Source organism: Molothrus aeneus, chromosome 15, assembly GCF_037042795.1.
Source record: "Molothrus aeneus isolate 106 chromosome 15, BPBGC_Maene_1.0, whole genome shotgun sequence".
NCBI lineage: Eukaryota > Metazoa > Chordata > Aves > Passeriformes > Icteridae > Molothrus > Molothrus aeneus.
In genome coordinates this window covers 11,189,860-11,198,149 of record NC_089660.1, presented here as the reverse complement: position 1 = coordinate 11,198,149, position 8,290 = coordinate 11,189,860, and positions in this window count along the sequence as shown.

Genomic DNA, 8,290 nt, shown 5'->3' with positions numbered 1-8,290 from the left:
ACGTGGAAGATGAGCAGTGCTGGTGGCAATAAAAACTGATTTGACTTTCTTCCCTGGGGGATGTTCCCAGTGCTGCCTGCTCTATCTCAGCTTTCACAGTGTCTTCAAACAAGTGACCAGCCTGTCCCTGTGAGTGTGGGGCTGTGCAGCATCTCAGGCATCTCCTCTTGTGAGGGCATCGGCTTTCTGTGAAAACAGGAACTCAGGGGCTGAGGAGCGCAGCTTAGGCAGCAGTTTTCAGAGCAGAAAGAGGCCTTATTATCTGCTATTAAATCTTGTGCTAACTGCAGAGGCTTCCCCAGATAAGGGGCTAAAGAGGGATACCCAGCTCTCAGGATGCTGTGCAATAGGTGTGTGTGGGTGTCTGAGCTGGTGACAGCTCTCCAAGGCAAAGGGAGGTGTTCCTCTCTCTGAAAAGCTGAAACCTCTGTCTGCTGCCCAAGCACAGGTGCCCATCCCTGCCCTTCCTCTGGGCTCTCCCTGTACCCAGGGTGGCCAGAAGCCACCAATGCTGCTTTGGCTGGAGGTGGAGATGGGTGTGGGAAGATGAGGGGCACCTGTGCAGGGCACTGGGAGTGGTGAGAACCAGCTGGGCAGCCCAGCATTTGTGCTGGGGGCTCACAGAGGGCTCCTGCTCCTCCTCAGCACCACACCAGGACAGGCAGGATCCCAGGCTCCCCACCTGCCTCCCACCTCCCTGTGCTCTCCTCTGGCCCCCAGCACCCTCCCAGCACCCATCAGGGCTACATGGTTGGGGTTTTGTCTTACCTTATCATCTGCAAAAATATTTATCACATTCATCTTGTCACAGGAAACCTTGAAGACACAAAGGAGAGGAGCAGTCAGGCTCCAGACAGCACAGATCCATCCTGACGTGCACACACAGACACACATCCATCCCCCTCAGGCCCCAGGAGCGTTGTGACCCCTGTGCTCATCACCTTCCTCTGGCTCAGCATCATTCCCTCCAAGCCTGGTGAAACAATCTGTTCCTCCCATCGGTGGGTAAAGCACCAACCAGCCCTACCTCCTGCTTCTGCTGGACCATCTCCAGCAGCTTCATGGTCTCCTTCAGTATCCTGGTCCGTAGTGTGTGTGACTGTGGAGCAACCACGTCACCCAGGCAGGCTGACAGCACCAGGAGGGTGAGCAGCACCTGCACCAGGATACTCATGGCCTGCTTGGGCTGGACCCCTTCAGCTCTTAGTCTCTGGATTCTTTGGTGACCTGTAACTGTGTGCGCTTTTCTGGAGGAAGCACCTCAATTTATTACTGTAAAATTGCTGAACCAGAAGGAAAAACTTATTTTTCCCTTATAGGCACTTTCCAAAGTTGCTCCCAATTAGGAGAGCAACAGGTCTTTTTTTGTGCAAGTCAAAATTTTCTTCTGATCTTGCATTATGAAATTTCCACTGTAAGATGAGAGTGGCAGGAGTAAGGTCACATATAAGCCTGGTTTGGGGATTCTCCGTTTCTCCATATCTCGAGGCTTCCTCTAGAGGGTGAATTGGAAGTGGTTAAACTGGGTAGCCCACTGCTCTGACACTCTCCAATAGCAACACTTTTCTTTTTATTTTCCTTTGAGTATCCTGCAAGTTCTTCTATGGTGTTTCATTTGAATATCTCCAGATCACGTAAAGCATCCTTCAGCTGCACTCTGATTTCTGCCCCTGGGTTTCTCAGCCTGGGGAGGAACAGAAAGAACGGTAGAGCTGTGTGGGGACAAACCTGGGCAGAGCAGAGCATCAGCCTGGGGGGTTTGTGGAGAGCTGGGGACCCCCTGACCAAAGAGGGTCCCCAAAGCAGTGTGGCATCCTGCAGGGCTGTGTGCGGGGGTGCTGTGGGAATCAGGGTCCTGCTGGGAAACCAAGGGTTTGTGGCCCTGTTCCAGAGTTTCAGGGAGCTGGAGGCTGCCCTGTCCATCCATCCTGCCCTGTCCATCCTGCCCTGCCTGGGGAGCAGCAGCCTGAGCTTTCAGACCATGGGCTCTGCCAGCCCCACCAGCCACTGCTGCCACAGGAAATGGCACTGAGAAACGCTGAGCTGGGAAACTTTGGAGTTTTGTAATAACTAATAGGGATTTTTCTAACTCAAACAGCAACTTGCCACCAGATAACAACTTGTGAGCACTTGATGAATCTGGGAGTAGCCAGACTGAGAGTAATTTTGTTTGTCTGGTGTTCATCCGAGATGCCCTGGATGAAGTTAGGTGAAGTCACTGACACAGAGAGACCTTAGTGAGGGATTTGCCAGTGGAGAGCTGTGCTGTGCTATGGAGAGCAGACAAGGGAGCATTCTCTGGCTGTGTGACTGCACCCATGGCCTCCAGGGATGGTGGCACAGAGCTGTCCCACTGGGCTGGGATGGGGGATCGTGGTGGTGGTGGTAGGATCCCTGCCTAAAAGTGATGCTGGAGAAGGTGATGGAGGCAGTAGCCCCATCCTGCAGACACAGGGATGCCCCAGTGATCATGGTGGAAAGCTCTAAATCAGTGAAGAGAAAATGCTCAAATCACAGAAAAAGTTAACCTTTGCTCTACTCAGGCTGAATCATGGTGGAAAACTGCATTGCAGTGTGATAAGAGTCACCAGTTGTGTTGGGTTTGCATGGCAAGGTTTTGATAGTGGGGAGCTACGGGGCTGGGTTCTATGGGAAGCTGCTGGGGGGTTTCCCAATGCCTGATGGAGCCAACTCCAGCTGCTCCAAGAGGGACCTGCTGCTGGACAGGGCCCAGCCCATTGGCAACAATGGCAGTGCCCTGGGGAAAATCCCTGCACAGCTGCAGCTGGAAGAGAAAGGAGAGAAAATCAGGAGTGAAGTTAAGCCTGGGAGGAGGGGAGAGGTGGGGCTAAGGTGTTTTAAGATTTAATTTTTGTCTTATTATCCTATTCTGATTTATTCACAATAAATTGAATAATTAAATCATTAAACTAATTTTCCCCTAAGTTGAATCTATTGTGCCTGTGACAGTAATTGCTGATTGTGTTTTCTTTGTCCTTACTCTGACTCACAAGCCTTTTGTTATGTTTTCTCCCCACTGCCCAGCTGAGGGTGACTGGGGTGCTGTGGTGGGACCCTGACATCCCTCCAGGGTCAATAATCCAACACAACAGCAAATGACAAATTCCCATGTCCTTTCCCAAGGATGGGATGGAGCTGATGGCAGTGATGGCCCCATTGCTCTCTGAAGGGGCAGCTGCAGCCCCCGTGGGGTCCCCACGGCTTCTGGAGCCCTGGCTGTGCCTTCATCCCAGCCACCATCCAGGGATGAACCTGCCCTGTGTCCCCACCAAAGAAAGGTGCTTGATTCAGAAATGTGTCCTCAGTTTTTCCCCTCTTGGAGCTCCTTGTGCTCTGTGGAGCCTTTCCCATCCCACAGGGATCCTGCCCAGGCTCTCCAGCACCAATTTGCCTGTGGCTGCTGAGCCTGGGCTCTGCCAGAAGTCACAGCCACCAGCTCAGATCTCCCTTCTTTGTCCCAGCCAGAAATATTCCAGAACAGCCACCGAGACAGAGCCTTGAGGGTCTGCCCAGCTGTCACCTCCTGCCTGTGGGGACTGGCAGCTGGTGGCAGCAAGGATCACGGAATCCCAGAATCCCAGAACAGGTTGGAAGGGACCCACAGGGGTCATTGAGTCCAGCTCCTGGCCCTGTACAGCACCATCCCAAGGGTTACACCATGTGCCTCAGGGAATTGTCCATGTTCTGATCTCATGCATTTCTGCAGCGGCTGACAGTGCTGGGGTTTATCCAGGGCAAATCCCAAGGCTGCAGCTGAGCCCCTGGTGCAGGCACTTGGAGCATGAATAACAATTTCCAGCAGTTTTGTGGATTTGTTTCCTCCATGTGTGCAGTGGCACCAAGCAGGTTCTGGTCTGTAGGGCAGCCCCGTCCCTTCCCTCTCCCATCAGACAAAGCTTCCCCTGCCTGCAGCTCCCCCTGGGCTCCTGCTGGCTCCCCCTCAGCCCCCAGACCTCAGCCTGCACCCCAAAACCCCCCTGCACCCTGGCCCCATGCACAAGGCCCTCTTCCCAAACAAAGGCTCCCATCCTTCCTGCTCCAGCCCTTCCTTTCACCAATTTCCTAAGCCACAAGCCAGGTGGATTCTTTGGTGCCTTTTCCTTTCTCAAGGCTTTGCTCCCAGTGGCAGAGTGGGTAAATTACTGTGCACTGCCCCAAAAATGCCAGCATTCCTGACCAAGGAGCACCCCCCAGTGCTCCTCACTAACTGCTGGAGGCAAGAGGGAAATGACAGCACAAACTATGGACACCAAGAGCTCTTAACTCAGTTGTTTATTGCTTAAGCCCAGGGACACTTCAATAAAATCAGTGCATAGTTGTTATTAACAAAATAATAAAATGAAGACATTCAAATACATGGGAACTTGAATATATTAACTCTCATAATACCAATATTTTAAATAGAAGAACAATAAATTACAAATCAGCACATGTTCATTCGTTGTTGTGCAAAGGCAATCAGACTGTAAGAGTTCCCTAAAATGAGGTAGCAGTACTTTAAATATGATTGTATTCTACAGAACTACCATGTAATTTCAAAATAAACCTTGAATACTGACTTTTCCTTTTTATTTTAGGTCCCCAGCAAAGAAAAGCTTTCAACAGCCAGGACTTTTTCTAGGTTACACATTATAAAAATAAGTTATTTAAATAACATATAAAAATAAATAAACAAATTTCAAAGTAAGATGCCAGTGAGCAGCCATTAGATTCAAAGTCATCCTACAGACCCTCCTGTCTTCAGTATTAATAACTTAAAAGCCGCCTACAATAGAAGAGACACACTCAAATTGCAGTAACAGGTCCAGCCCCTCTGATCCCTTTCCCCCCCAGCTTTTGCTCTCGGCTTCTGCACTTCCCCAGCTCTGCTCCCAGAAATCGGCCTCCCCCCAGCTGCACCCAGTCACACATCAGAGAAAAATTCACCATTTCAGACGAGATTTTGATCTCTTTAGGAAGAGAAGATGATTGTGAAGAAACGTCCCGTCGCTAAGCGGAACAGGAAGCAGATAACCGGGTTTTGGTTTTGGCAGGGGCTGCGGGAGCAGGTGGATGAGTCAAGAGCTCCGCAGCTGCCAAGGGATGCTCAGCCCTGCCCTGCCCGCGGATCCCATCCCGGAGCGGGGCTCAGGGCAGCCTTGTGCAGGTGACACCTGGCCCTAAGGCTGAGTGAATGGAGCACACGGCACTGCACGGGGAATTTGGGAGATGCCAGGTGCCTGGCACAGGGGACATTCCAGCCAGGAGGAGCCGGGTGCCCTCCGAGGCTCATCCTGCCCGGGAGAGCCGGCTGGGACCGGGAGGGATGGAGCAGGGCTGGGGGAATGCACGAAACCAGGAGCAAACAGAAACACAAAACAAAACAAAACAAAACAAAACCTCTGGGCAGAACCCGTGCGAGGGCTGGCAGCACTGGGGTCCCGGGCTCGGGCTGGCAGCGGTGCCGGCCATCATCATCATCATCATCATCATCAGTGCGCAGCCCAGCCCCCGCGCCGGAACATCGCCTGCGTGAAGTTCCCCAGCGCGGGCAAGAAGTGGCGCAGGTAGATCTCATTGTCATCGCTCAGGACGCAGCTCTGGGGAAGGAAAAGCTCAATGCATCAGGGCTGCTGCAGGGTTTGGCAGCTGGCTCGGTGGGTAGCTGGGCTCCCAGCTCACACAGATGCTTTGTTTGCCTCCGGTGCCTCATAAATAACTCAGCAAATAACTCAGAGTTGGTGCTGACCCGGGAGGTCAGGAATTTTCCTTTGCTCAGGACAAACATCTGTCCCCTGTGGCCAGCAGTGTGACCCACATGGCCCCTGCTCCGGGCTGGCTGGGGACGGTGGGAGCTGTCGTGCCCCCACAGGGGCAGATGAACCCAAGCACTGGCAGGTTTGCCATGCCCAGCTCTGGCCCCCATTTGCAAGAGAGCAAATTCTGATCAGCCCCATGGCACCCCCAGAGGAGGACACAGGCAGCGTGGGGCAGAGCTGTGGAGCGCAGCACAAGGAGGAGAGGAGCAGCACCCCCTGCTTACCTTCTTGCCATGCAGGAGCTTCAGGTTGCTGATGAGAGGCTTGTAGGTGTCCTTGCACCTGGTGACTTTGGTGAGCGCCACCTCTGCCTGGCACAGCAGCTCCTGCTCTGGCAGCTGGGGACATGGAGGGGGATCATTAGAGCCATGTAGCTGAATTAAGCTGAAGTTGCTTATTCAGGTGTCCGGGGCTGGCAGGAGGCTCCACAGGGAGTTCCTAACGCGGTCCATGTCAGAGCAGTGGCCCAGGGCTGGGGGCAGAGCTGGGGGCTGGAGGCACAGCCAGCATGGAGCTGCACTCTCACCCCAGGGACTGGCACTGAGCAGCCCCTCAGGGACTGATGGAGCCACCTCAGCTACAGGAGCTGTGCCCCACCGGGAGGAGGGCCCTGGCTATGTCTGCATTTATGATAAAAGCATTTTCCGCCTATCTCTGCATGGGTATTTACCTTTGGATCCGTGAAGGGAACCTGTGCCACTCGGGTGTCATTGCAGGGCACCTGCAGAGGCAACACAAGGGAGAGCCATGGTTATGAGGCTGCCATTGTAGGACCATCACTGTGAGACCATCCCCAGGGAGCCACCTGCTGTGCCCTCTCCCAGGAAGGGGCACCATGTGCCCGTCCCTCTCCAGCAGGCCATGGCATGGATGCACCCTTGCTGCTGCCAGCACTGAGATCCATCTCTCAGCAAATTGCTTCCAAACAGGCTCCTGGACACAGGACCTGGGTCTGCAGAGCATTTGTCTGAGAAAGCACAGGAGAATCCCTGTGTGCCCAGTGGGAGTAGAGGAGAGACCCCCTAGCAGCTCACACTGCCCAGACCACCATGTCCATGTCCCTGAGCTGCCTCTGTCACCCTGACACAGAAGGTTTTCTTGTACCTCAGCACTTTTTTTCTGCAAAGTAGATAATGTCAGGTGGAAAACTTCATCTGACCCCCAGGAGCTGCTTGTACCACCAAGTGCTGATCACACAAAGTCTAGGCTGAAATGGGCCAGGGTGCCCAAATGATCGGTGGGACAGGGTGGATTGAGCCAGCAGGAAGGGCTCCTGCCACCCCGGTGGGCACCAGTCCCTGTGGTGGCAGTCCAGTAGCTGGCCTTGGACACTGAAGAACATCATCCTCATCATCCTCCTCATCATCAATAAGGAGGTCAGAAAGCAAAGCAAAGCTGAGAGGTGCAGCAGCATTTACCTGTGGTCCTGAGTTGAACCGGATCCAGCGGGTGACCTCCTTCAGTGGTTGCTGAAGGTGAGATGGAGCTGCAGAGATGAGCTGGAGCAGGGAGAGCAGGGTGAAAGCTGCCTTCAGTGGGGGGAGCATCCTGCCACCGCTCTCTGAGCACGGCCTGGGCTGGCTGGGCTGGATGGCTGGGGTCTCTCTGCCTCTCTGCTTCAGACAGCACCATTTTTATAGCGTGAAGAAGGAGCTGTGTCTCCATTACAACTGCCAAATTAGGTGTCTTCCTGTGCACAGAGGATGCAGTGGGAAGCGAGACACCCCTAAGGCATTACGTAATGGTGGCAAAGATTTCTCCATGCCTTGAATAACCTTATCTATTATTGTATGTATACATGCAGATTTTAATCACCTAGCTGATAAGCAAGGAGATACTGGGATGAGAAGATGAGAATTTCTTCTCAGTGTTCAAGGATCTGTTTACTATCGAGCGTGTTGGTAATGGGCTGGACTGAACCAAGCACCTTGCAAGGCTTGAGTGAAGTCAAGGCATGACCAGAGAAACATCCATTGGTGCTTTCCTGGTCTCCACAATGGGAAGGACAAACAGTTATGCAGGAGGATCAGCTCTAGATGGGCAGGGCTGGGTGCCTGCCAGACTCCTGCCTCGGGTGTTGGTGCCTCATGGGGGATGATGTGGAACCAGTGGGTGCCTGGACCTCTCCTCCTGCAAAGCTCCTTGTGCCAGAAGTCTCTGGGCCATGCTGGGACCTCATGCAGTGCCCTACAGCTCAGCCTCCAGCAGCAGAAAGGGGAATCATGAGCATTAGCAGCCTTCAGGGAAGGGCCTGTCACAGGGATGCTGTTGGAGAGGAAGAGCTGAACTGTGTGCCAGAAAATATTCATGTCCTTTGGCCATAGTAGCAGTAGCCCCAGCAAGCTCAAGTCATCAAAGATTTGAAGGAAAAGAAAACCTCAAAACTTTTATCAAGATGTTGAACATCTGCAAAACCAAAAAAAGTGCTCTTGTTTGTAAAGGAAGAAGCATCTGAGGGTGTTTTCTGGCAT